Source organism: Lissotriton vulgaris, chromosome 12 (assembly GCF_964263255.1).
Source record: "Lissotriton vulgaris chromosome 12, aLisVul1.2, whole genome shotgun sequence".
In the NCBI taxonomy this organism is placed as follows: domain Eukaryota; kingdom Metazoa; phylum Chordata; class Amphibia; order Caudata; family Salamandridae; genus Lissotriton; species Lissotriton vulgaris.
The window spans coordinates 491,949,568-491,976,119 of record NC_141700.1 but is presented as its reverse complement, the minus strand read 5'-3'; the positions used below and the strand labels follow the sequence as shown (position 1 = coordinate 491,976,119).

The following is a 26,552-nucleotide window of genomic DNA, read 5'->3' as shown; positions in this document are numbered from 1 at the left end:
AAAGGTGGACAGTTCCAAGTGTCTGTCTGGGAATATGCAAATTCTTTTTGTACACACCTCAGCTCATTAGGAGGTGTCGGGGCTGCTGGGCAAGCGGAACGGGAAGCGTGAATCAGGCTTTAACTGAAGTGGCACTGTAGGACTTTCGTCCCCAATGATTTTACGCTTTCCCCACCATCCCTCCAATCGATAGGCTGTGAGCCACCACTGTTCAATGCAAATAGCCATGCACTTTAAATCCCTTTTTCACACGTATTTTCATTAAAGCTGAATATATAAGTATATATCTGTCTAGGCTGGAGGCATATGAAACAAGACTAACGAGCCCCTTCAAGTGTACCTAACAGGAATCTGACTCAGGATTCCCTTCAAGTGTACCTGAGAGGAATCTGACTCAGGATTGGCCAACCTGTCAGAGCATCGTTAACGGGCACATATAACGGGCAAGCCCTATGAAAAGCTCAGCATGAGTCTTGGTGCCACCTTTTAAAAGGAGAGTGACGTCTGTCCTCTGGCAGCAGGAATGTTGAGAGAAGGGAAAATATACTGCCTGCTATTGTGACGTTTCAAGATAGTCAAGAAAAGCAATCTCATGCACTGCCCAAGCTCTTTCCCATGATGCACCTCTCCTACACTCTGTCTATGCAAATGAGCAAGCAGAGAGATCAGGAATAAAACACCAAGCTCATGTGCCCTAAAAACAGTAGCAGACAACTCCTAGATATTCCCCAACCTCTAATGCATTTCTTTTAAACAAATGATAAACAGCCTAAACCTGTGGTAAGGCTTAAAGAAATTGAATAAACTCGTAAATGTTCCTCTCCATGGACATCTTTAGTAAAAGGCAAAAGATTTTTTCGTTTTGAAGAGAAACCAGAGTAAGTTAGAATATGGCTCTCTGGGGGTGAGTGGCACCAGATCAAAGACCCTTTCATTGCGAGGGTGAGGACCTGAGAGGTATTTGCAGCCTCTAAGAAAGAGGGCAAGAACTAGGCCGGTGAGGGAAACAGGATAAAACTTCAGAGTCTCTGCTCAAAGCACAGAAAAGCAAAAAGGTGGACAGTTCCAAGTGTCTGTCTGGGAATATGCAAATTCTTTTTGTACACACCTCTGCTCATTAGGAGGTGTCTGGGCTGCTGGGCAAGGGGAACGGGAAGCGTGAATCAGGCTTTAACTGAAGTGGCACTGTAGGACTTTCGTTCCCAACGATTTTACGCTTTCCCCACCATCCCTCCAATCGATAGGCTGTGAGCCACCACTGTTCTATGCAAATAGCCATGCACTTTAAGTCCCTTTTTCACACGTAGTTTCATTAAAGCTGAATATATAAGTATATATCTGTCTAGGCTGGAGGCACATGAAACAAGACTAACAAGCCCCTTCACGTGTACCTGAGAGGAATCTGACTCAGGATTGGCCACCCTCTAAGGGCACCTCTAACGGGCAAGCCCTATGAAAAGCGCAGCATGAGTCTTGGTGCCACCTTTTAAAAGGAGAGTGACGTCTGGCTTCTGGCAGCAGGAATGTTGAGAGAAGAGAAAATATACTTCCTGCTATCGACTAGTTTCAAGATAGTCAAGGAAAAGCAATCTCATGCACTGCCCAAGCTCTTTCCCATGATGCACCTCTCCTACACTCTGTCTATGCAAATGAGCAAGCAGAGAGATCAGGAATAAAACACCAAGCTCATGTTCCCTAAAAACAGTAGCAGACAACTCCTAGATATTCCCCAACTTCTAATGCTTTTCTTATAACAAATGATAAACAGCCTCACCTGTGGTAAGGCTTAAAAAAATTGAATAAACTCGTAAATGTTCCTCTCCACGGAAATCTTTAGTAAAAGGCGAAAGATTTTTTTCGTTTTGAAGAGAAACCAGAGTAAGTTAGAATATGGCTCTCTGGGGGTTAGAGGCACCAGATCAAAGACCCTATCATTGCGGGGGTGAGGACCTGAGAGGTATTTGCAGCCTCTAAAGAAGAGGGCAAGCACTAGGCCGGTGAGGGAAACAGGATAAAACTTCAGAGTCTCTGCTCAAAGCACAGAAAAGCAAAAAGGTGGACAGTTCCAAGTGTCTGTCTGGGAATATGCAAATTCTTTTTGTACACACCTCAGCTCATTAGGAGGTGTCGGGCCTCTAAGGGCACCCCTAATGTGCACAAATAACGGGCAAGCCCTATGAAAAGCGCAGCATGAGCCTTGGTGCCACCTTTTAAAAGGAGAGTGACGTCTGGCCTCTGGCAGCAGGAATGTTGAGAAAAGAGAAAATACACTGCCTGCTATCGTGCAGTTTCAAGATAGTCAAGGAAAAGCAATCTCATGCACTGCCCAAGCTCTTTCCCATGATGCACCTCTCCTACACTCTGTCTATGCAAATGAGCAAGCAGAGAGATCAGGAATAAAACACCAAGCTCATGTTCCCTTATAACAGTAGCAGACAACTCCTAAATATTCCCCAACTCCTAATGCTTTTCTTTTAAACAAATGATAAACAGCCTCACCTGTGGTAAGGCTTAAAAAAATTGAATAAACTCGTAAATGTTCCTCTCCACGGAAATCTTTAGTAAAAGGCGAAAGATTTTTTCGTTTTGAAGAGAAACCAGAGTAAGTTAGAATATTGCTCTCTGGGGGTTAGAGGCACCAGATCAAAGACCCTATCATTGCGAGGGTGAGGACCTGAGAGGTATTTGCAGCCTCTAAAAAAGAGGGCAAGAACTAGGCCGGTGAGGGAAACAGGATCAAACTTCAGAGTCTCTGCTCAAAGCACAGAAAAGCAAAAAGGTGGACAGTTCCAAGTGTCTGTCTGGGAATATGCAAATTCTTTTGTACACACCTCAGCTCATTAGGAGGTGTCGGGGCTGCTGGGCAAGGGGAACGGGAAGCGTGCATCAGGCTTTAACTGAAGTGGCACTGTAGGACTTTCGTCCTCAACGATTTTACGCTTTCCCCACCATCCCTCCAATCGATAGGCTGTGAGCCACAACTGTTCTATGCAAATAGCCATGCACTTTAAGTCCCTTTTTCACACGTATTTTCATTAAAGCTGAATATATAAGTATATATCTGTCTAGGCTGGAGGCACATGAAACAAGACTAACGAGCCCCTTCAAGTGTACCTGAGAGGAATCTGACTCAGGATTTGCCACCCTCTAAGGGCACCTCTAACGGGCACGCCCTATGAAAAGCGCAGCATGAGTCTTGGTGCCACCTTTAAAATGGAGAGTGACGTCTGGCCTCTGGCAGCAGGAATGTTGAGAGAAGAGAAAATATACTGCCTGCTATCGTGCAGTTTCAAGATAGTCAAGAAAAGCAATCTCATGCACTGCCCAAGCTCTTTCCCATGATGCACCTCTCCTATACTCTGTCTATGCAAATGAGCAAACAGAGAGAACATGAATAAAACACCAAGCTCATGTTTCCTTATAACAGTAGCAGACAACTCCTAGATATTCCCCAACTTCTAATGCTTTTCTTTTAAACAAATGATAAACAGCCTCACCTGTGGTAAGGCTTAAAAAAATTGAAGAAACTCGTAAATGTTCCTCTCCACGGAACTCTTTAGTAAAAGGCGATAGATTTTTTCGTTTTGAAGGGAAACCAGAGTAAGTTAGAATATGGATCTCTGGGGGTTAGAGGCACCAGATCAAAGACCCTATCATTGCGAGGGTGAGGACCTGAGAGGTATTTGCAGCCTCTAAAAAAGAGGGCAAGAACTAGGGGGCATATTACCAAGCAATAGCGATAATTATCGCTATTGCTTGGTTAGAGACAAACATTTACCGCTAAGCTGCGGCGATTTTTATCGCAAATAAACCTTGGTATTACCAAGGTTTATCGCAAATGCGATAAAAATCGGCCGCAATGCATGAATATCGCTGAAAAGTCAGCGATATTCATGCATTACCGAGCTAATGGTCTTAGCCATGTTATCCACCTCCCATTGGATAACATGGCTAAGAACTGCTCAGGGCAGGAGTTAGCTTTTGGAGATATTCGCGCTTAGCTCGAATATCTCCAAAAGTTGGTAATAGGAGATAGTGATGTTAGCGACTGTTTCCAGTCGCTAACATCTTGGCACGCCCACTTTGCATGTCATTAGTGATAAATATCACTGACATGCAAAGTGGGGCCCAAGATGGTCGCTATCTCCTACTAGCTGTTGGTAACTGGTGTTAGCGACAGCTAGGTAATAGGGCGATAATTTTATCCCTGCTTTCTTGGCTTTTAAAGCCAAAAAAGCAGAGATAAACCCCCTTGATATTATGCCCCTAGGCCGGTGAGGGAAACAGGATAAAACTTCAGAGTCTCTGCTCAAAGCACAGAAAAGCAAAAAGGTGGACAGTTCCAAGTGTCTGTCTGGGAATATGCAAGTTTTTTTGTACACACCTCAGCTCATTAGGAGGCTGCTGGGCAAGGGGAACGGGAAGCGTGAATCAGGCTTTAACTGAAGTGGCACTGTAGGACTTTCGTCCCCAACGATTTTACGCTTTCCCCACCATCCCTCCAATCGATAGGCTGTGAGCCACCACTGTTCTATGCAAATAGCCATGCACTTTAAGTCCCTTTTTCACACGTATTTTCATTAAAGCTGAATATATAAGTATATATCTGTCTAGGCTGGAGGCACATGAAACAAGACTAACGAGCCCCTTCAAGTGTACCTGAGAGGAATCTAACTCAGGATGGGCCACCCTCTAAGGGCACCTCTAACAGGAACAAATAACGGGCAAGCCCTATGAAAAGCGCAGCATGAGTCTTGGTGCCACCTTTTAAAAGGAGAGTGACGTCTGGCCTCTGGCATCAGGAATGTTGAGAAAAGAGAAAATATACTGCCTGCTATCGTGCAGTTTCAAGATAGTCAAGGAAAAGCAATCTCGTGCACTGCCCAAGCTCTTTCCCATGATGCACCTCTCCTACACTCTGTCTATGCAAATGAGCAAGCAGAGAGATCAGGAATAAAACACCAAGCTCATGTTTCCTTATAACAGAAGCAGACAACTCCTAGATATTCCCCAACTTCTAATGCTTTTGTTTTAAACAAATGATAAACAGCCTCACCTGTGGTAAGGCTTAAAGAAATTGAATAAACTCGTAAATGTTCCTCTCCACGGAAATCTTTAGTAAAAGGCGAAAGATTTTTTCGTTTTGAAGAGAAACCAGAGTAAGTTAGAATATGGCTCTCTGGGGGTTAGAGGCACCAGATCAAAGACCCTATCATTGCGAGGGTGAGGACCTGAGAGGTATTTGCAGCCTCTAAAAAAGAGGGCAAGAACTAGGGGGCATATTACCAAGCAATAGCGATAATTATCGCTATTGCTTGGTTAGAGACAAACATTTACCGCTAAGCTGCGGCGATTTTTATCGCAAATAAACCTTGGTATTACCAAGGTTTATCGCAAATGCGATAAAAATCGGCCGCAATGCATGAATATCGCTGAAAAGTCAGCGATATTCATGCATTACCGAGCTAATGCTCTTAGCCATGTTATCCACCTCCCGTTGGATAACATGGCTAAGAACTGCTCAGGGCAGGTGTTAGCTTTTGGAGATATTCGCGCTTAGCTCGAATATCTCCAAAAGTTGGTAATAGGATATAGTGATGTTAGCGACTGTTTCCAGTCGCTAACATCTTGGCACGCCCACTTTGCATGTCATTAGTGATAAATATCACTGACATGCAAAGTGGGGCCCAAGATGGTCGCTATCTCCTACTAGCTGTTGGTAACTGGTGTTAGCGACAGCTAGGTAATAGGGAGATAATTTTATCCCTGCTTTCTTGGCTTTTAAAGCCAAAAAAGCGGAGATAAACCCCCTTGATAATATGCCCCTAGGCCGGTGAGGGAAACAGGATAAAACTTCTGAGTCTCTGCTCAAAGCACAGAAAAGCATAAAGGTGGACAGTTCCAAGTGTCTGTCTGGGAATATGCAAATTCTTTTTGTACACACCTCAGCTCATTAGGAGGTGTCGGGGCTGCTGGGCAAGGGGAAGGGGAAGCGTGAATAAGGCTTTAACTGAAGTGGCACTGTAGGACTTTCGTCCCCAACGATTTTACGCTTTCCCCACCATCCCTCCAATCGATAGGCTGTGAGCCACCACTGTTCTATGCAAATAGCTATGCACTTTAAGTCCCTTTTTCACACGTATTTTCATTAAAGCTGAATATATAAGTATATATCTGTCTAGGCTGGAGGCACATGAAACAAGACTAACGAGCCCCTTCAAGTGTACCTGAGAGGAATCTGACTCAGAATTGGCCACCCTCTAAGGGCACCTCTAACGGGCACGCCCTATGAAAAGCGCAGCATGAGTCTTGGTGCCACCTTTTAAAAGGAGAGTGACGTCTGGCCTCTGGCAGCAGGAATGTTGAGAAAAGAGAAAATATACTGCCTGCTATCGTGCAGTTTCAAGATAGTCAAGGAAAAGCAATCTCATGCACTGCCCAAGCTCTTTCCCATGATGCACCTCTCCTACACTCTGTCTATGCAAATGAGCAAGCAGAGAGATCAGGAATAAAACACCAAGCTCATGTTCCCTAAAAACAGTAGCAGACAACTCCTAAATATTCCCCAACCTCTAATGCTTTTGTTTTAAACAAATGATAAGCAGCCTCACCTGTGGTAAGGCTTAAAAAAATTGAATAAACTCGTAAATGTTCCTCTCCACGGAAATCTTTAGTAAAAGGCGAAAGATTTTTTCGTTTTGAAGAGAAACCAGAGTAAGTTAGAATATGGCTCTCTGGGGGTTAGAGGCACAAGATCAAAGACCCTATCATTGTGAGGGTGAGGACCTGAGAGGTATTTGCAGCCTCTAAAAAAGAGGGCAAGAACTAGGCCGGTGAGGGAAACAGGATCAAACTTCAGAGTCTCTGCTCAAAGCACAGAAAAGCAAAAAGGTGGGCAGTTCCAAGTGTCTGCCTGGGAATATGCAAATTCTTTTTGTACACACTTCAGCTCATTAGGAGGTGTCGGGGCTGCTGGGCAAGGGGAACGGGAAGCGTGAATCAGGCTTTAACTGAAGTGGCACTGTAGGACTTTCGTCCCCAACGATTTTACGCTTTCCCCACCATCCCTCCAATCGATAGGCTGTGAGCCACCACTGTTCTATGCAAATAGCCATGCACTTTAAGTCCCTTTTTCACACGTATTTTCATTAAAGCTGAATATATAAGTATAGATCTGTCTAGGCTGGAGGCACATGAAACAAGACAAACAAGCCCCTTCAAGTGTACCTGAGAGGAATCTGACTCAGGATTGGCCACCCTCTAAGGGCACCTCTAACGGGCACAAATAACAGGCAAGCCCGATGAAAAGCGCAGCATGACTCTTGGTGCCACCTTTTAAAAGGAGAGTGACGTCTGGCCTCTGGCAGCAGGAATGTTGAGAAAAGAGAAAATACACTGCCTGCTATCGTGCAGTTTCAAAATAAAAAGCGCAGCATGACTCTTGGTGCCACCTTTTAAAAGGAGAGTGACGTCTGGCCTCTGGCAGCAGGAATGTTGAGAAAAGAGAAAATACACTGCCTGCTATCGTGCAGTTTCAAGATAGTCAAGAAAAAGCAATCTCATGCACTGCCCAAGCTCTTTCCCATGATGCACCTCTCCTACACTCTGTCTATGCAAATGAGCAAGCAGAGAGATCAGGAATAAAACACCAAGCTCATGTTCCCTTATAACAGTAGCAGACAACTCCTAAATATTCCCCAACTTCTAATGCTTTTCTTTTAAACAAATGATAAACAGCCTCACCTGTGGTAAGGCTTAAAAAAATTTGAATAAACTCGTAAATGTTCCTCTCCACTGAAATCTTTAGTAAAAGGCGAAAGATTTTTTCGTTTTGAAGAGAAACCAGAGTAAGTTAGAATATGGCTCTCTGGGGGTTAGAGGCACCAGATCAAAGACCCTATCATTGCGAGGGTGAGGACCTGAGAGGTATTTGCAGCCTCTAAAAAAGAGGGCAAGAACTAGGGGGCATATTACCAAGCAATAGCGATAATTATCGCTATTGCTTGGTTAGAGACAAACATTTACCGCTAAGCTGCGGCGATTTTTATCGCAAATAAACCTTGGTATTACCAAGGTTTATCGCAAATGCGATAAAAATCGGCCGCAATGCATGAATATCGCTGAAAAGTCCGCGATATTCATGCATTACCGAGCTAATGCTCTTAGCCATGTTATCCACCTCCCATTGGATAACATGGCTAAGAACTGCTCAGGGCAGGTGTTAGCTTTTGGAGATATTCGCGCTTAGCTCGAATATCTCCAAAAGTTGGTAATAGGAGATAGTGATGTTAGCGACTGTTTCCAGTCGCTAACATCTTGGCACGCCCACTTTGCATGTCATTAGTGATAAATATCACTGACATGCAAAGTGGGGCCCAAGATGGTCGCTATCTCCTACTAGCTGTTGGTAACTGGTGTTAGCGACAGCTAGGTAATAGGGAGATAATTTTATCCCTGCTTTCTTGGCTTTTAAAGCCAAAAAAGCGGAGATAAACCCCCTTGATAATATGCCCCTAGGCCGGTGAGGGAAACAGGATAAAACTTCTGAGTCTCTGCTCAAAGCACAGAAAAGCATAAAGGTGGACAGTTCCAAGTGTCTGTCTGGGAATATGCAAATTCTTTTTGTACACACCTCAGCTCATTAGGAGGCTGCTGGGCAAGGGGAACGGGAAGCGTGAATCAGGCTTTAACTGAAGTGGCACTGTAGGACTTTCGTCCCCAACGATTTTACGCTTTCCCCACCATCCCTCCAATCGATAGGCTGTGAGCCACCACTGTTCTATGCAAATAACCATGCACTTTAAGTCCCTTTTTCACACGTATTTTCATTAAAGCTGAATATATAAGTATATATCTGTCTAGGCTGGAGGCACATGAAACAAGACTAACGAGCCCCTTCAAGTGTACCTGAGAGGAATCTAACTCAGGATTGGCCACCCTCTAAGGGCACCTCTAACAGGCACAAATAATGGGCAAGCCCTATGAAAAGCGCAGCATGAGTCTTGGTGCCACCTTTTAAAAGGAGAGTGACGTCTGGCCTCTGGCATCAGGAATGTTGAGAAAAGAGAAAATATACTGCCTGCTATTGTGCAGTTTCAAGATAGTCAAGGAAAAGCAATCTCATGCACTGCCCAAGCTCTTTCCCATGATGCACTTCTCCTACACTCTGTCTATGCAAATGAGCAAGCAGAGAGATCAGGAATAAAACACCAAGCTTATGTTCCCTAAAAACAGTAGCAGACAACTCCTAAATATTCCCCAACTTCTAATGCTTTTGTTTTAAACAAATGATAAACAGCCTCACCTGTGGTAAGGCTTAAAGAAATTGAATTAACTCGTAAATGTTCCTCTCCACGGAAATCTTTAGTAAAAGGCGAAAGATTTTTTCATTTTGAAGAGAAACCAGAGTAAGTTAGAATATGGCTCTCTGGGGGTTAGAGGCACCAGATCAAAGACCCTATCATTGCGAGGGTGAGGACCTGAGAGGTATTTGCAGCCTCTAAAAAAGAGGGCAAGAACTAGGGGGCATATTACCAAGCAATAGCGATAATTATCGCTATTACTTGGTTAGAGACAAACATTTACCGCTAAGCTGCGGCGATTTTTATCGCAAATAAACCTTGGTATTACCAAGGTTTATTGCAAATGCGATAAAAATCTGCTGCAATGCAAGAATATCGCTGAAAAGTCAGCGATATTCATGCATTACCGAGCTAATGCTCTTAGCCATGTTATCCACCTCCCATTGGATAACATGGCTAAGAACTGCTCAGGGCAGGTGTTAGCTTTTGGAGATATTCGCGCTTAGCTCGAATATCTCCAAAAGTTGGTAATAGGAGATAGTGATGTTAGCGACTGTTTCCAGTCGCTAACATCTTGGCACGCCCACTTTGCATGTCATTAGTGATAAATAACACTGACATGCAAAGTGGGGCCCAAGATGGTCGCTATCTCCTACTAGCTGTTGGTAACTGGTGTTAGCGACAGCTAGGTAATAGGGAGATCATTTTATCCCTGCTTTCTTGGCTTTTAAAGCCAAAAAAAGCGGAGATAAACCCCCTTGATACTATGCCCCTAGGCCGGTGAGGGAAACAGGATAAAACTTCTGAGTCTCTGCTCAAAGCACAGAAAAGCAAAAAGGTGGACAGTTCCAAGTGTCTGTCTGGGAATATGCAAATTCTTTTTGTACACACCTCAGCTCATTAGGAGGTGTCGGGGCTGCTGGGCAAGGGGAACGGGAAGCGTGAATCAGGCTTTAACTGAAGTGGCACTGTAGGACTTTCGTCCCCAACGATTTTACGCTTTCCCCACCATCCCTCCAATCGATAGGCTGTGAGCCACCACTGTTCTATGCAAATAGCCATGCACTTTAAGTCCCTTTTTCACAAGTATTTTCATTAAAGCTGAATATATAAGTATATATCTGTCTAGGCTGGAGGCACATGAAACAAGACTAACAAGCCCCTTCAAGTGTACCTGAGAGGAATCTGACTCAGGATGGGCCACCCTCTAAGGGCACCTCTAACAGGCACAAATAACGGGCAAGCCCTATGAAAAGCGCAGCATGAGCCTTGGTGCCACCTTTTAAAAGGAGAGTGACGTCTGGCCTCTGGCAGCAGGAATGTTGAGAAAAGAGAAAATATACTGCCTGCTATCGTGCAGTTTCAAGATAGTCAAGGAAAAGCAATCTCATGCACTGCCCAAGCTCTTTCCCATGATGCACCTCTCCTACACTCTGTCTATGCAAATGAGCAAGCAGAGAGATCAGGAATAAAACACCAAGCTCATGTTCCCTAAAAACAGCAGCAGACAACTCCTAAATATTCCCCAACCTCTAATGCTTTTGTTTGAAACAAATGATAAACAGCCTCACCTGTGGTAAGGTGTAAAGAAATTGAATAAACTCGTAAATGTTCCTCTCCACGGAAATCTTTAGTAAAAGGCAAAGATTTTTTCGTTTTGAAGAGAAACCACAGTAAGTTAGAATATGGCTCTCTGGGGGTTAGAGGCACCAGATCAAAGACCCTATCATTGCGAGGGTGAGGACCTGAGAGGTATTTGCAGCCTCTAAAAAAGAGGGCAAGAACTAGGCCGGTGAGGGAAACAGGATAAAACTTCAGAGTCTCTCCTTAAAGCACAGAAAAGCAAAAAGGTGGACAGTTCCAAGTGTCTGTCTGGGAATATGCAAATTCTTTTTGTACACACCTCAGCTCATTAGGAGGTGTCGGGGCTGCTGGGCAAGGGGAACGGTAAGGGTGAATCAGGCTTTAACTGAAGTGGCACTGTAGGACTTTCGTCCCCAACGATTTTACGCTTTCCCCACCATCCCTCCAATCGATAGGCTGTGAGCCACCACTGTTCTATGCAAATAACCATGCACTTTAAGTCCCTTTTTCACACGTATTTTCATTAAAGCTGAATATATAAGTATATATCTGTCTAGGCTGGAGGCACATGAAACAAGACTAACGAGCCCCTTCAAGTGTACCTGAGAGGAATCTAACTCAGGATTGGCCACCCTCTAAGGGCACCTCTAACAGGCACAAATAATGGGCAAGCCCTATGAAAAGCGCAGCATGAGTCTTGGTGCCACCTTTTAAAAGGAGAGTGACGTCTGGCCTCTGGCATCAGGAATGTTGAGAAAAGAGAAAATATACTGCCTGCTATTGTGCAGTTTCAAGATAGTCAAGGAAAAGCAATCTCATGCACTGCCCAAGCTCTTTCCCATGATGCACTTCTCCTACACTCTGTCTATGCAAATGAGCAAGCAGAGAGATCAGGAATAAAACACCAAGCTTATGTTCCCTAAAAACAGTAGCAGACAACTCCTAAATATTCCCCAACTTCTAATGCTTTTGTTTTAAACAAATGATAAACAGCCTCACCTGTGGTAAGGCTTAAAGAAATTGAATTAACTCGTAAATGTTCCTCTCCACGGAAATCTTTAGTAAAAGGCGAAAGATTTTTTCATTTTGAAGAGAAACCAGAGTAAGTTAGAATATGGCTCTCTGGGGGTTAGAGGCACCAGATCAAAGACCCTATCATTGCGAGGGTGAGGACCTGAGAGGTATTTGCAGCCTCTAAAAAAGAGGGCAAGAACTAGGGGGCATATTACCAAGCAATAGCGATAATTATCGCTATTACTTGGTTAGAGACAAACATTTACCGCTAAGCTGCGGCGATTTTTATCGCAAATAAACCTTGGTATTACCAAGGTTTATTGCAAATGCGATAAAAATCTGCTGCAATGCAAGAATATCGCTGAAAAGTCAGCGATATTCATGCATTACCGAGCTAATGCTCTTAGCCATGTTATCCACCTCCCATTGGATAACATGGCTAAGAACTGCTCAGGGCAGGTGTTAGCTTTTGGAGATATTCGCGCTTAGCTCGAATATCTCCAAAAGTTGGTAATAGGAGATAGTGATGTTAGCGACTGTTTCCAGTCGCTAACATCTTGGCACGCCCACTTTGCATGTCATTAGTGATAAATAACACTGACATGCAAAGTGGGGCCCAAGATGGTCGCTATCTCCTACTAGCTGTTGGTAACTGGTGTTAGCGACAGCTAGGTAATAGGGAGATCATTTTATCCCTGCTTTCTTGGCTTTTAAAGCCAAAAAAAGCGGAGATAAACCCCCTTGATACTATGCCCCTAGGCCGGTGAGGGAAACAGGATAAAACTTCTGAGTCTCTGCTCAAAGCACAGAAAAGCAAAAAGGTGGACAGTTCCAAGTGTCTGTCTGGGAATATGCAAATTCTTTTTGTACACACCTCAGCTCATTAGGAGGTGTCGGGGCTGCTGGGCAAGGGGAACGGGAAGCGTGAATCAGGCTTTAACTGAAGTGGCACTGTAGGACTTTCGTCCCCAACGATTTTACGCTTTCCCCACCATCCCTCCAATCGATAGGCTGTGAGCCACCACTGTTCTATGCAAATAGCCATGCACTTTAAGTCCCTTTTTCACAAGTATTTTCATTAAAGCTGAATATATAAGTATATATCTGTCTAGGCTGGAGGCACATGAAACAAGACTAACAAGCCCCTTCAAGTGTACCTGAGAGGAATCTGACTCAGGATGGGCCACCCTCTAAGGGCACCTCTAACAGGCACAAATAACGGGCAAGCCCTATGAAAAGCGCAGCATGAGCCTTGGTGCCACCTTTTAAAAGGAGAGTGACGTCTGGCCTCTGGCAGCAGGAATGTTGAGAAAAGAGAAAATATACTGCCTGCTATCGTGCAGTTTCAAGATAGTCAAGGAAAAGCAATCTCATGCACTGCCCAAGCTCTTTCCCATGATGCACCTCTCCTACACTCTGTCTATGCAAATGAGCAAGCAGAGAGATCAGGAATAAAACACCAAGCTCATGTTCCCTAAAAACAGCAGCAGACAACTCCTAAATATTCCCCAACCTCTAATGCTTTTGTTTGAAACAAATGATAAACAGCCTCACCTGTGGTAAGGTTTAAAGAAATTGAATAAACTCGTAAATGTTCCTCTCCACGGAAATCTTTAGTAAAAGGCAAAGATTTTTTCGTTTTGAAGAGAAACCACAGTAAGTTAGAATATGGCTCTCTGGGGGTTAGAGGCACCAGATCAAAGACCCTATCATTGCGAGGGTGAGGACCTGAGAGGTATTTGCAGCCTCTAAAAAAGAGGGCAAGAACTAGGCCGGTGAGGGAAACAGGATAAAACTTCAGAGTCTCTCCTTAAAGCACAGAAAAGCAAAAAGGTGGACAGTTCCAAGTGTCTGTCTGGGAATATGCAAATTCTTTTTGTACACACCTCAGCTCATTAGGAGGTGTCGGGGCTGCTGGGCAAGGGGAACGGTAAGGGTGAATCAGGCTTTAACTGAAGTGGCACTGTAGGACTTTCGTCCCCAACGATTTTACGCTTTCCCCACCATCCCTCCAATCGATAGGCTGTGAGGCACCACTGTTCTATGCAAATAGCCATGCACTTTAAGTCCCTTTTACACACGTATTTTCATTAAAGCTGAATATATAAGTATATATCTGTCTAGGCTGGAGGCACATGAAACAAGACAAACGAGTCCCTTCAAGTGTACCTGAGAGGAATCTGACTCAGGATTGGCCACCCTCTAAGGGCACCCCACCGGGCACAAATAACAGGCAAGCCCTGTGAAAAGCGCAGCATGAGTCTTGGTGCCACCTTTTAAAAGGAGAGTGACGTCTGGCCTCTGGCAGCAGGAATGTTGAGAAAAGAGAAAATATACTGCCTGCTATCGTGCAGTTTCAAGATAGTCAAGGAAAAGCAATCTCATGCACTGCCCAAGCTCTTTCCCATGATGCACCTCTCCTACACTCTGTCTATGCAAATGAGCAAGCAGAGAGATCAGGAATAAAACACCAAGCTCATGTTCCCTAAAAACAGTAGCAGACAACTCCTAGATATTCCCTAACTTCTAATGCTTTTCTTTTAAACAAATGATAAACAGCCTCACCTGTGGTAAGGCTTAAAAAAATTGAATAAACTCGTAAATGTTCCTCTCCACGGAAATCTTTAGTAAAAGGCGAAAGATTTTTTCGTTTTGAAGGGAAACCAGAGTAAGTTAGAATATGGCTCTCTGGGGGTTAGAGGCACCAGATCAAAGACCCTATCATTGCGAGGGTGAGGACCTGAGAGGTATTTGCAGCCTCTAAAAAAGAGGGCAAGAACTAGGGGGCATATTACCAAGCAATAGCGATAATTATCGCTATTGCTTGGTTAGAGACAAACATTTACCGCTAAGCTGCGGCGATTTTTATCGCAAATAAACCTTGGTATTACCAAGGTTTATCGCAAATGCGATAAAAATCGGCCGCAATGCATGAATATCGCTGAAAAGTCAGCGATATTCATGCATTACCGAGCTAATGCTCTTAGCCATGTTATCCACCTCCCATTGGATAACATGGCTAAGAACTGCTCAGGGCAGGTGTTAGCTTTTGGAGATATTCGCGCTTAGCTCGAATATCTCCAAAAGTTGGTAATAGGAGATAGTGATGTTAGCGACTGTTTCCAGTCGCTAACATCTTGGCACGCCCACTTTGTATGTCATTAGTGATAAATATCACTGACATGCAAAGTGGGGCCCAAGATGGTCGCTATCTCCTACTAGCTGTTGGTAACTGGTGTTAGCGACAGCTAGGTAATAGGGAGATAATTTTATCCCTGCTTTCTTGGCTTTTAAAGCCAAAAAAGCGGAGATAAACCCCCTTGATATTATGCCCCTAGGCCGGTGAGGGAAACAGGATAAAACTTCAGAGTCTCTGCTCAAAGCACAGAAAAGCAAAAAGGTGGACAGTTCCAAGTGTCTGTCTGGGAATATGCAAATTCTTTTTGTACACACCTCAGCTCATTAGGAGGCTGCTGGGCAAGGGGAACGGGAAGCGTGAATCAGGCTTTAACTGAAGTGGCACTGTAGGACTTTCGTCCCCAACGATTTTACGCTTTCCCCACCATCCATTCAATCGATAGGCTGTGAGCCACCACTGTTCTATGCAAATAGCCATGCACTTTAAGTCCCCTTTTCACACGTATTTTCATTAAAGCTGAATATATAAGTATATATCTGTCTAGGCTGGAGGCACATGAAACAAGACTAACGAGCCCCTTCAAGTGTACCTGAGAGGAATCTAACTCAGGATGGGCCACCCTCTAAGGGCACCTCTAACAGGCACAAATAATGGGCAAGCCCTATGAAAAGCGCAGCATGAGTCTTGGTGCCACCTTTTAAAAGGAGAGTGACGTCTGGCCTCTGGCATCAGGAATGTTGAGAAAAGAGAAAATATACTGCCTGCTATTGTGCAGTTTCAAGATAGTCAAGGAAAAGCAATCTCATGCACTGCCCAAGCTCTTTCCCATGATGCACCTCTCCTACACTCTGTCTATGCAAATGAGCAAGCAGAGAGATCAGGAATAAAACACCAAGCTCATGTTCCCTAAAAACAGTAGCAGACAACTCCTAGATATTCCCTAACTTCTAATGCTTTTCTTTTAAACAAATGATAAACAGCCTCACCTGTGGTAAGGCTTAAAAAAATTGAATAAACTCGTAAATGTTCCTCTCCACGGAAATCTTTAGTAAAAGGCGAAAGATTTTTTCGTTTTGAAGGGAAACCAGAGTAAGTTAGAATATGGCTCTCTGGGGGTTAGAGGCACCAGATCAAAGACCCTATCATTGCGAGGGTGAGGACCTGAGAGGTATTTGCAGCCTCTAAAAAAGAGGGCAAGAACTAAGGGGCATATTACCAAGCAATAGCGATAATTATCGCTATTGCTTGGTTAGAGACAAACATTTACCGCTAAGCTGCGGCGATTTTTATCGCAAATAAACCTTGGTATTACCAAGGTTTATCGCAAATGCGATAAAAATCGGCCGCAATGCATGAATATCGCTGAAAAGTCAGCGATATTCATGCATTACCGAGCTAATGCTCTTAGCCATGTTATCCACCTCCCATTGGATAACATGGCTAAGAACTGCTCAGGGCAGGTGTTAGCTTTTGGAGATATTCGCGCTTAGCTCGAATATCTCCAAAAGTTGGTAATAGGAGATAGTGATGTTAGCGACTGTTTCCAGTCGCTAACATCTTGGCACGCCCACTTTGCATGTCATTAGTGATAAATATCACTGACATGCAAAGTGGGGCCCAAGATGGTCGCTATCTCCTACTAGCTGTTGGTAACTGGTGTTAGCGACAGCTAGGTAATAGGGAGATAATTTTATCCCTGCTTTCTTGGCTTTTAAAGCCAAAAAAGCGGAGATAAACCCCCTTGATATTATGCCCCTAGGCCGGTGAGGGAAACAGGATAAAACTTCAGAGTCTCTGCTCAAAGCACAGAAAAGCAAAAAGGTGGACAGTTCCAAGTGTCTGTCTGGGAATATGCAAATTCTTTTTGTACACACCTCAGCTCATTAGGAGGCTGCTGGGCAAGGGGAACGGGAAGCGTGAATCAGGCTTTAACTGAAGTGGCACTGTAGGACTTTCGTCCCCAACGATTTTACGCTTTCCCCACCATCCATCCAATCGATAGGCTGTGAGCCACCACTGTTCTATGCAAATAGCCATGCACTTTAAGTCCCCTTTTCACACGTATTTTCATTAAAGCTGAATATATAAGTATATATCTGTCTAGGCTGGAGGCACATGAAACAAGACTAACGAGCCCCTTCAAGTGTACCTGAGAGGAATCTGACTCAGAATTGGCCACCCTCTAAGGGCACCTCTAACGGGCACGCCCTATGAAAAGCGCAGCATGAGTCTTGGTGCCACCTTTTAAAAGGAGAGTGACGTCTGGCCTCTGGCAGCAGGAATGTTGAGAAAAGAGAAAATATACTGCCTGCTATCGTGCAGTTTCAAGATAGTCAAGGAAAAGCAATCTCATGCACTGCCCAAGCTCTTTCCCATGATGCACCTCTCCTACACTCTGTCTATGCAAATGAGCAAGCAGAGAGATCAGGAATAAAACACCAAGCTCATATTCCCTAAAAACAGCAGCAGACAACTCCTAAATATTCCCCAACCTCTAATGCTTTTGTTTGAAACAAATGATAAACAGCCTCACCTGTGGAAAGGTTTAAAGAAATTGAATAAACTCGTAAATGTCCTCTCCACGGAAATCTTTAGTAAAAGGCAAAGATTTTTTCGTTTTGAAGAGAAACCAGAGTAAGTTAGAATATGGCTCTCTGGGGGTTAGAGGCACCAGATCAAAGACCCTATCATTGCGAGGGTGAGGACCTGAGAGGTATTTGCAGCCTCTAAAAAATAGGGCAAGAACTAGGCCGGTGAGGGAAACAGGATAAAACTTCAGAGTCTCTGCTCAAAGCACAGAAAAGCAAAAAGGTGGACAGTTCCAAGTGTCTGTCTGGGAATATGCAAATTCTTTTTGTACACACCTCAGCTCATTAGGAGGCTGCTGGGCAAGGGGAACGGGAAGCGTGAATCAGGCTTTAACTGAAGTGGCACTGTAGGACTTTCGTCCCCAACGATTTTACGCTTTCCCCACCATCCATCCAATCGATAGGCTGTGAGCCACCACTGTTCTATGCAAATAGCCATGCACTTTAAGTCCCCTTTTCACACGTATTTTCATTAAAGCTGAATATATAAGTATATATCTGTCTAGGCTGGAGGCACATGAAACAAGACTAACGAGCCCCTTCAAGTGTACCTGAGAGGAATCTAACTCAGGATGGGCCACCCTCTAAGGGCACCTCTAACAGGCACAAATAACGGGCAAGCCCTATGAAAAGCGCAGCATGAGTCTTGGTGCCACCTTTTAAAAGGAGAGTGACGTCTGGCCTCTGGCATCAGGAATGTTGAGAAAAGAGAAAATATACTGCCTGCTATTGTGCAGTTTCAAGATAGTCAAGGAAAAGCAATCTCATGCACTGCCCAAGCTCTTTCCCATGATGCACCTCTCCTACACTCTGTCTATGCAAATGAGCAAGCAGAGAGATCAGGAATAAAACACCAAGCTCATGTTCCCTAAAAACAGTAGCAGACAACTCCTAGATATTCCCTAACTTCTAATGCTTTTCTTTTAAACAAATGATAAACAGCCTCACCTGTGGTAAGGCTTAAAAAAATTGAATAAACTCGTAAATGTTCCTCTCCACGGAAATCTTTAGTAAAAGGCGAAAGATTTTTTCGTTTTGAAGGGAAACCAGAGTAAGTTAGAATATGGCTCTCTGGGGGTTAGAGGCACCAGATCAAAGACCCTATCATTGCGAGGGTGAGGACCTGAGAGGTATTTGCAGCCTCTAAAAAAGAGGGCAAGAACTAGGGGGCATATTACCAAGCAATAGCGATAATTATCGCTATTGCTTGGTTAGAGACAAACATTTACCGCTAAGCTGCAGCGATTTTTATCGCAAATAAACCTTGGTATTACCAAGGTTTATCGCAAATGCGATAAAAATCGGCCGCAATGCATGAATATCGCTGAAAAGTCAGCGATATTCATGCATTACCGAGCTAATGCTCTTAGCCATGTTATCCACCTCCCATTGGATAACATGGCTAAGAACTGCTCAGGGCAGGTGTTAGCTTTTGGAGATATTCGCGCTTAGCTCGAATATCTCCAAAAGTTGGTAATAGGAGATAGTGATGTTAGCGACTGTTTCCAGTCGCTAACATCTTGGCACGCCCACTTTGCATGTCATTAGTGATAAATATCACTGACATGCAAAGTGGGGCCCAAGATGGTCGCTATCTCCTACTAGCTGTTGGTAACTGGTGTTAGCGGCAGCTAAGTAATAGGGAGATAATTTTATCCCTGCTTTCTTGGCTTTTAAAGCCAAAAAAGCGGAGATCAACCCCCTTGATAATATGCCCCTAGGCCGGTGAGGGAAACAGGATAAAACTTCAGAGTCTCTGCTCAAAGCACAGAAAAGCAAAAAGGTGGGCAGTTCCAAGTGTCTGCCTGGGAATATGCAAATTCTTTTTGTACACACCTCAGCTCATTAGGAGGTGTCGGGGCTGCTGGGCAAGGGGAACAGGAAGCGTGAATCAGGCTTTAACTGAAGTGGCACTGTAGGACTTTCGTCCCCAACGATTTTACGCTTTCCCCACCATCCCTCCAATCGATAGGCTGTGACCCACCACTGTTAAATGCAAATAGCCATGCACTTTAAGTCCCTTTTTCACACGTATTTTCATTAAAGCTGAATATATAAGTATAGATCTGTCTAGGCTGGAGGCACATGAAACAAGACTAACAAGCCCCTTCAAGTGTACCTGAGAGGAATCTGACTCAGGATGGGCCACCCTCTAAGGGCACCTCTAACAGGCACAAATAACGGGCAAGACCTATGAAAAGCGCAGCATGAGTCTTGGTGCCACCTTTTAAAAGGAGAGTGACGTCTGGCCTCTGGCAGCAGGAATGTTGAGAAAAGAGAAAATACACTGCCTGCTGTCATGCAGTTTCAAGATAAAAAAGCGCAGCATGACTCTTGGTGCCACCTTTTAAAAGGAGAGTGACGTCTGGCCTCTGGCAGCAGGAATGTTGAGAAAAGAGAAAATACACTGCCTGCTATCGTGCAGTTTCAAGATAGTCAAGGAAAAGCAATCTCATGCACTGCCCAAGCTCTTTCCCATGATGCACCTCTCCTACACTCTGTCTATGCAAATGAGCAAGCAAAGAGATCAGGAATAAAACACCAAGCTCATGTTCCCTTATAACAGTAGCAGACAACTCCTAAATATTCCCCAACTTCTAATGCTTTTCTTTTAAACAAATGATAAACAGCCTCACCTGTGGTAAGGCTTAAAAAAATTGAATAAACTCGTAAATGTTCCTCTCCACGGAAATCTTTAGTAAAAGGTGAAAGATTTTTTCGTTTTGAAGAGAAACCAGAGTAAGTTAGAATATGGCTCTCTGGGGGTTAGAGGCACCAGATCAAAGACCCTATCATTGCGAGGGTGAGGACCTGAGAGGTATTTGCAGCCTCTAAAAAAGAGGGCAAGAACTAGGCCGGTGAGGGAAACAGGATAAAACTTCAGAGTCTCTGCTCAAAGCACAGAAAAGCAAAAAGGTGGGCAGTTCCAAGTGTCTGCCTGGGAATATGCAAATTCTTTTTGTACACACCTCAGCTCATTAGGAGGTGTCGGGGCTGCTGGGCAAGGGGAACGGGAAGCGTGAATCAGGCTTTCACTGAAGTGGCACTGTAGGACTTTCGTCCCCAACGATTTTACGCTTTCCCCACCATCCCTCCAATCGATAGGCTGTGAGCCACCACTGTTCTATGCAAATAGCCATGCACTTTAAGTCCCTTTTTCACACGTATTTTCATTAAAGCTGAATATGTAAGTATAGATCTGTCTAGGCTGGAGGCACATGAAACAAGACAAACGAGCCCCTTCAAGTGTACCTGAGAGGAATCTGACTCAGGATTAGCCACCCTCTAAGGGCACCCCTAACGGGCACAAATAACAGGCAAGCCCTATGAAAAGCGCAGCATGACTCTCGGTGCCACCTCTTAAAAGGAGAGTGACGTCTGGCCTCTGGCAGCAGGAATGTTGAGAAAAGAGAAAATACACTGCCTGCTATCGTGCAGTTTCAAGATAGTCAAGGAAAAGCAATCTCATGCACTGCCCAATCTCTTTCCCATGATGCACCTCTCCTACACTCTGTCTATGCAAATGAGCAAGCAGAGAGATCAGGAATAAAACACCAAGCTCATGTTCCCTAAAAACAGTAGCAGACAACTCCTAGATATTCCCCAACTTCTAATGCTTTTCTTTTAAACAAATGATAAACAGCCTCACCTGTGGTAAGGCTTAAAAAAGTTGAATAAACTCGTAAATGTTCCTCTCCACGGAAATCTTTAGTAAAAGGCGAAAGATTTTTTCGTTTTGAAGAGAAACCAGAGTAAGTTAGAATATGGCTCTCTGGGGGTTAGAGGCACCAGATCAAAGACCCTATCATTGCGAGGGTGAGGACCTGAGAGGTATTTGCAGCCTCTAAAAAAGAGGGCAAGAACTAGGCCGGTGAGGGAAACAGGATCAAACTTCAGAGTCTCTGCTCAAAGCACAGAAAAGCAAAAAGGTGGACAGTTCCAAGTGTCTGTCTGGGAATATGCAAATTCTTTTTGTACACACCTCAGCTCATTAGGAGGTGTCGGGGCTGCTGGGCAAGGGGAACGGGAAGCGTGAATCAGGCTTTAACTGAAGTGGCACTGTAGGACTTTCGTCCCCAACGATTTTACGCTTTCCCCACCATCCCTCCAATCGATAGGCTGTGAGCCACCACTGTTCTATGCAAATAGCCATGCACTTTAAGTCCCTTTTTCACACGTATTTTCATTAAAGCTGAATATATAAGTATAGATCTGTCTAGGCTGGAGGCACATGAAACAAGACAAACGAGCCCCTTCAAGTGTACCTGAGAGGAATCTGACTCAGGATTGGCCACCCTCTAAGGGCACCCCTAACGGGCACAAATAACAGGCAAGCCCTATGAAAAGCGCAGCATGACTCTCGGTGCCACCTTTTAAAAGGAGAGTGACGTCTGGCCTCTGGCAGCAGGAATGTTGAGAAAAGAGAAAATACACTGCCTGCTATCTTGCAGTTTCAAGATAGTCAAGGAAAAGCAATCTCATGCACTGCCCAAGCTCTTTCCCATGATGCACCTCTCCTACACTCTGTCTATGCAAATGAGCAAGCAGAGAGATCAGGAATAAAACACCAAGCTCATGTTCCCTTATAACAGTAGCAGACAACTCCTAAATATTTCCCAACTTCTAATGCTTTTCTTTTAAACAAATGATAAACAGCCTCACCTGTGGTAAGGCTTAAAAAAATTGAATAAACTCATAAATGTTCCTCTCCACGGAAATCTTTAGTAAAAGGCGAAAGATTTTTTCGTTTTGAAGAGAAACCAGAGTAAGTTAGAATATGGCTCTCTGGGGGTTAGAGGCACCAGATCAAAGACCCTATCATTGCGAGGGTGAGGACCTGAGAGGTATTTGCAGCCTCTAAAAAAGAGGGCAAGAACTAGGCCGGTGAGGGAAACAGGATCAAACTTCAGAGTCTCTGCTCAAAGCACAGAAAAGCAAAAAGGTGGACAGTTCCAAGTGTCTGTCTAGGAATATGCAAATTCTTTTTGTACACACCTCAGCTCATTAGGAGGTGTCGGGGCTGCTGGGCAAGGGGAACGGGAAGCGTGAATCAGGCTTTAACTGAAGTGGCACTGTAGGACTTTCGTCCCCACCATCCCTCCAATCGATAGGCTGTGAGCCAGCACTGTTCTATGCAAATAGCCATGCACTTTAAGTCCCTTTTTCACACGTATTTTCATTAAAGCTGAATATATAAGTATAGATCTGTCTAGGCTGGAGGCACATGAAACAAGACAAGCGAGCCCCTTTAAGTGTACCTGAGAGGAATTTGACTCAGGATTGGCCACCCTCTAAGGGCACCCCTAACGTGCACAAATAACGGACAAGCCCTATGAAAAGCGCAGCATGACTCTTGGTGCCACCTTTTAAAAGGAGAGTGACGTCTGGCCTCTGGCAGCAGGAATGTTGAGAAAAGAGAAAATACACTGCCTGCTATCGTGCAGTTTCAAGATAGTCAAGGAAAAGCAATCTCATGCACTGCCCAAGCTCTTTCCCATGATGCACCTCTCCTACACTCTGTCTATGCAAATGAGCAAGCAGAGAGATCAGGAATAAAACACCAAGCTCATGTTCCCTAAAAACAGTAGCTGACAACTCCTAGATATTCCCCAACTTCTAATGCTTTTCTTTTAAACAAATGATAAACAGCCTCACCTGTGGTAAGGCTTAAAAAAATTGAATAAACTCGTAAATGTTCCTCTCCACGGAAATCTTTAGTAAAAGGCGAAAGATTTTTTCGTTTTGAAGAGAAACCAGAGTAAGTTAGAATATGGCTCTCTGGGGGTTAGAGGCACCAGATCAAAGACCCTATCATTGCGAGGGTGAGGACCTGAGAGGTATTTGCAGCCTCTAAAAAAGAGGGCAAGAACTAGGGGGCATATTACCAAGCAATAGCGATAATTATCGCTATTGCTTGGTTAGAGACAAACATTTACCGCTAAGCTGCAGCGATTTTTATCGCAAATAAACCTTGGTATTACCAAGGTTTATCGCAAATGCGATAAAAATCGGCCGCAATGCATGAATATCGCTGAAAAGTCAGTGATATTCATGCATTACCGAGCTAATGCTCTTAGCCATGTTATCCACCTCCCATTGGATAACATGGCTAAGAACTGCTCAGGGCAGGTGTTAGCTTTTGGAGATATTCGCGCTTAGCTCGAATATCTCCAAAAGTTGGTAATAGGAGATAGTGATGTTAGCGACTGTTTCCAGTCGCTAACATCTTGGCACGCCCACTTTGCATGTCATTAGTGATAAATATCACTGACATGCAAAGTGGGGCCCAAGATGGTCGCTATCTCCTACTAGCTGTTGGTAACTGGTGTTAGCGACAGCTAGGTAATAGGGAGATAATTTTATCCCTGCTTTCTTGGCTTTTAAAGCCAAAAAAGCGGAGATTAACCCCCTTGATAATATGCCCCTAGGCCGGTGAGGGAAACAGGATAAAACTTCAGAGTCTCTGCTCAAAGCACAGAAAAGCAAAAAGGTGGGCAGTTCCAAGTGTCTGCCTGGGAATATGCAAATTCTTTTTGTACACACCTCAGCTCATTAGGAGGTGTCGGGGCTGCTGGGCAAGGGGAACAGGAAGCGTGAATCAGGCTTTAACTGAAGTGGCACTGTAGGACTTTCGTCCCCAACGATTTTACGCTTTCCCCAACATCCCTCCAATCGATAGGCTGTGAGCCACCACTGTTATATGCAAATAGCCATGCACTTTAAGTCCCTTTTTCACACGTATTTTCATTAAAGCTGAATATATAAGTATAGATCTGTCTAGGCTGGAGGCACATGAAACAAGACAAGCGAGCCCCTTCAAGTGTACCTGAGAGGAATCTGACTCAGGATTGGCCACCCTCTAAGGGCACCCCTAACGTGCACAAATAACGGGCAAGCCCTAAGAAAAGCGCAGCATGACTCTTGGTGCCACCTTTTAAAAGGAGAGTGACGTCTGGCCTCTGGCAGCAGGAATGTTGAGAAAAGAGAAAATACACTGCCTGCTGTCATGCAGTTTCAAGATAAAAAGCGCAGCATGACTCTTGGTGCCACCTTTTAAAAGGAGAGTGACGTCTGGCCTCTGGCAGCAGGAATGTTGAGAAAAGAGAAAATACACTGCCTGCTATCGTGCAGTTTCAAGATAGTCAAGGAAAAGCAATCTCATGCACTGCCCAAGCTCTTTCCCATGATGCACCTCTCCTACACTCTGTCTATGCAAATGAGCAAGCAAAGAGATCAGGAATAAAACACCAAGCTCATGTTCCCTTATAACAGTAGCAGACAACTCCTAAATATTCCCCAACTTCTAATGCTTTTCTTTTAAACAAATGATAAACAGCCTCACCTGTGATAAGGCTTAAAAAAATTGAATAAACTCATAAATGTTCCTCTCCACGGAAATCTTTAGTAAAAGGCGAAAGATTTTTTCGATTTGAAGAGAAACCAAAGTAAGTTAGAATATGGCTCTCTGGGGGTTAGAGGCACCAGATCAAAGACCCTATCATTGCGAGGGTGAGGACCTGAGAGGTATTTGAAGCCTCTAAAAAAGAGGGCAAGAACTAGGCCGGTGAGGGAAACAGGATCAAACTTCAGAGTCTCTGCTCAAAGCACAGAAAAGCAAAAAGGTGGGCAGTTCCAAGTGTCTGCCTGGGAATATGCAAATTCTTTTTGTACACACCTCAGCTCATTAGGAGGTGTCGGGGCTGCTGGGCAAGGGGAACGGGAAGCATGAATCAGGCTTTAACTGAAGTGATACTGTAGGACTTTCGTCCCCAACGATTTTACGCTTTCCCCACCATCCCTCCAATCGATAGGCTGTGAGCCACCACTGTTCTATGCAAATAGCCATGCACTTTAAGTCCCTTTTTCACACGTATTTTCATTAAAGCTGAATATATAAGTATAGATCTGTCTAGGTTGGAGGCACATGAAACAAGAGAAACGAGCCCCTTCAAGTGTACCTGAGAGGAATCTGACTCAGGATGGGCCACCATCTAAGGGCACCTCTAACAGGCACAAATAACGGGCAAGACCTATGAAAAGCGCAGCATGAGTCTTGGTGCCACCTTTTAAAAGGAGATTGATGTCTGGCCTCTGGCAGCAGGAATGTTGAGAAAAGAGAAAATATACTGCCTGCTATCGTGCAGTTTCAAGATAGTCAAGGAAAAGCAATCTCATGCACTGCCCAAGCTCTTTCCCATGATGCACCTCTCCTACACTCTGTCTATGCAAATGAGCAAGCAGAGAGATCAGGAATAAAACACCAAGCTCATGTTCCCTAAAAACAGTAGCAGACAACTCCTAGATATTCCCCAACTTCTAATGCTTTTCTTTTAAACAAATGATAAACAGCCTCACCTGTGGTAAGGCTTAAAAAAATTGAATAAACTCGTAAATGTTCCTCTCCATGGAAATCTTTAGTAAAAGGCGAAAGATTTTTTCGTTTTGAAGAGAAACCAGAGTAAGTTAGAATATGGCTCTCTGGGGGTTAGAGGCACCAGATCAAAGACCCTATCATTGCGAGGGTGAGGACCTGAGAGGTATTTGCAGCCTCTAAAAAAGAGGGCAAGAACTAGGGGGCATATTACCAAGCAATAGCGATAATTATCGCTATTGCTTGGTTAGAGACAAACATTTACCGCTAAGCTGCAGCGATTTTTATCGCAAATAAACCTTGGTATTACCAAGGTTTATCGCAAATGTGATAAAAATCGGCCGCAATGCATGAATATCGCTGAAAAGTCAGTGATATTCATGCATTACCGAGCTAATGCTCTTAGCCATGTTATCCACCTCCCATTGGATAACATGGCTAAGAACTGCTCAGGGCAGGTGTTAGCTTTTGGAGATATTCGCACTTAGCTCGAATATCTCCAAAAGTTGGTAATAGGAGATAGTGATGTTAGCGACTGTTTCCAGTCGCTAACA

The 26,552-nt window shown here is 44.2% G+C and overlaps 21 non-coding genes across 21 annotated transcripts; all 21 read right to left on the bottom strand.

Annotated features, from left to right (window-relative positions):
- Positions 1–766: 766 nt before the first annotated feature.
- On the bottom strand, positions 767–882 carry LOC147677580 (U5 spliceosomal RNA). The gene has a single exon (XR_015302955.1). It is a non-coding gene; the product is annotated as a U5 spliceosomal RNA (small nuclear RNA).
- An 884-nt stretch (positions 883–1,766) lies between these two features.
- Positions 1,767–1,882, bottom strand: LOC147677579 (U5 spliceosomal RNA). The gene has a single exon (XR_015302806.1). It is a non-coding gene; the product is annotated as a U5 spliceosomal RNA (small nuclear RNA).
- A 609-nt stretch (positions 1,883–2,491) lies between these two features.
- LOC147677578 (U5 spliceosomal RNA) lies at positions 2,492–2,606 on the bottom strand. The gene has a single exon (XR_015303427.1). It is a non-coding gene; the product is annotated as a U5 spliceosomal RNA (small nuclear RNA).
- Positions 2,607–3,489: 883 nt separating this feature from the next.
- Positions 3,490–3,604, bottom strand: LOC147677577 (U5 spliceosomal RNA). Its single transcript, XR_015302961.1, has one exon. It is a non-coding gene; the product is annotated as a U5 spliceosomal RNA (small nuclear RNA).
- Positions 3,605–5,048: 1,444 nt separating this feature from the next.
- LOC147677576 (U5 spliceosomal RNA) lies at positions 5,049–5,163 on the bottom strand. Its single transcript, XR_015302674.1, has one exon. It is a non-coding gene; the product is annotated as a U5 spliceosomal RNA (small nuclear RNA).
- A 1,440-nt stretch (positions 5,164–6,603) lies between these two features.
- LOC147677575 (U5 spliceosomal RNA) lies at positions 6,604–6,718 on the bottom strand. The gene has a single exon (XR_015303426.1). It is a non-coding gene; the product is annotated as a U5 spliceosomal RNA (small nuclear RNA).
- Positions 6,719–7,735: 1,017 nt separating this feature from the next.
- LOC147677574 (U5 spliceosomal RNA) lies at positions 7,736–7,851 on the bottom strand. The gene has a single exon (XR_015303439.1). It is a non-coding gene; the product is annotated as a U5 spliceosomal RNA (small nuclear RNA).
- A 1,445-nt stretch (positions 7,852–9,296) lies between these two features.
- LOC147677573 (U5 spliceosomal RNA) lies at positions 9,297–9,411 on the bottom strand. Its single transcript, XR_015302800.1, has one exon. It is a non-coding gene; the product is annotated as a U5 spliceosomal RNA (small nuclear RNA).
- A 1,454-nt stretch (positions 9,412–10,865) lies between these two features.
- LOC147677572 (U5 spliceosomal RNA) lies at positions 10,866–10,979 on the bottom strand. Its single transcript, XR_015302970.1, has one exon. It is a non-coding gene; the product is annotated as a U5 spliceosomal RNA (small nuclear RNA).
- Positions 10,980–11,877: 898 nt separating this feature from the next.
- LOC147677571 (U5 spliceosomal RNA) lies at positions 11,878–11,992 on the bottom strand. The gene has a single exon (XR_015302799.1). It is a non-coding gene; the product is annotated as a U5 spliceosomal RNA (small nuclear RNA).
- A 1,454-nt stretch (positions 11,993–13,446) lies between these two features.
- Positions 13,447–13,560, bottom strand: LOC147677570 (U5 spliceosomal RNA). The gene has a single exon (XR_015302969.1). It is a non-coding gene; the product is annotated as a U5 spliceosomal RNA (small nuclear RNA).
- An 897-nt stretch (positions 13,561–14,457) lies between these two features.
- LOC147677569 (U5 spliceosomal RNA) lies at positions 14,458–14,572 on the bottom strand. Its single transcript, XR_015302677.1, has one exon. It is a non-coding gene; the product is annotated as a U5 spliceosomal RNA (small nuclear RNA).
- Positions 14,573–16,017: 1,445 nt separating this feature from the next.
- Positions 16,018–16,132, bottom strand: LOC147677568 (U5 spliceosomal RNA). The gene has a single exon (XR_015302676.1). It is a non-coding gene; the product is annotated as a U5 spliceosomal RNA (small nuclear RNA).
- Positions 16,133–17,564: 1,432 nt separating this feature from the next.
- LOC147677567 (U5 spliceosomal RNA) lies at positions 17,565–17,677 on the bottom strand. Its single transcript, XR_015302971.1, has one exon. It is a non-coding gene; the product is annotated as a U5 spliceosomal RNA (small nuclear RNA).
- Positions 17,678–18,567: 890 nt separating this feature from the next.
- LOC147677566 (U5 spliceosomal RNA) lies at positions 18,568–18,682 on the bottom strand. Its single transcript, XR_015302675.1, has one exon. It is a non-coding gene; the product is annotated as a U5 spliceosomal RNA (small nuclear RNA).
- A 1,573-nt stretch (positions 18,683–20,255) lies between these two features.
- Positions 20,256–20,370, bottom strand: LOC147677565 (U5 spliceosomal RNA). Its single transcript, XR_015302754.1, has one exon. It is a non-coding gene; the product is annotated as a U5 spliceosomal RNA (small nuclear RNA).
- Positions 20,371–21,268: 898 nt separating this feature from the next.
- On the bottom strand, positions 21,269–21,383 carry LOC147677564 (U5 spliceosomal RNA). Its single transcript, XR_015302651.1, has one exon. It is a non-coding gene; the product is annotated as a U5 spliceosomal RNA (small nuclear RNA).
- An 898-nt stretch (positions 21,384–22,281) lies between these two features.
- Positions 22,282–22,396, bottom strand: LOC147677563 (U5 spliceosomal RNA). The gene has a single exon (XR_015302690.1). It is a non-coding gene; the product is annotated as a U5 spliceosomal RNA (small nuclear RNA).
- An 878-nt stretch (positions 22,397–23,274) lies between these two features.
- LOC147677562 (U5 spliceosomal RNA) lies at positions 23,275–23,389 on the bottom strand. Its single transcript, XR_015303424.1, has one exon. It is a non-coding gene; the product is annotated as a U5 spliceosomal RNA (small nuclear RNA).
- A 1,572-nt stretch (positions 23,390–24,961) lies between these two features.
- Positions 24,962–25,076, bottom strand: LOC147677561 (U5 spliceosomal RNA). Its single transcript, XR_015303438.1, has one exon. It is a non-coding gene; the product is annotated as a U5 spliceosomal RNA (small nuclear RNA).
- An 898-nt stretch (positions 25,077–25,974) lies between these two features.
- LOC147677560 (U5 spliceosomal RNA) lies at positions 25,975–26,089 on the bottom strand. The gene has a single exon (XR_015302731.1). It is a non-coding gene; the product is annotated as a U5 spliceosomal RNA (small nuclear RNA).
- Between the last annotated feature and the right edge of the window lie 463 nt (positions 26,090–26,552).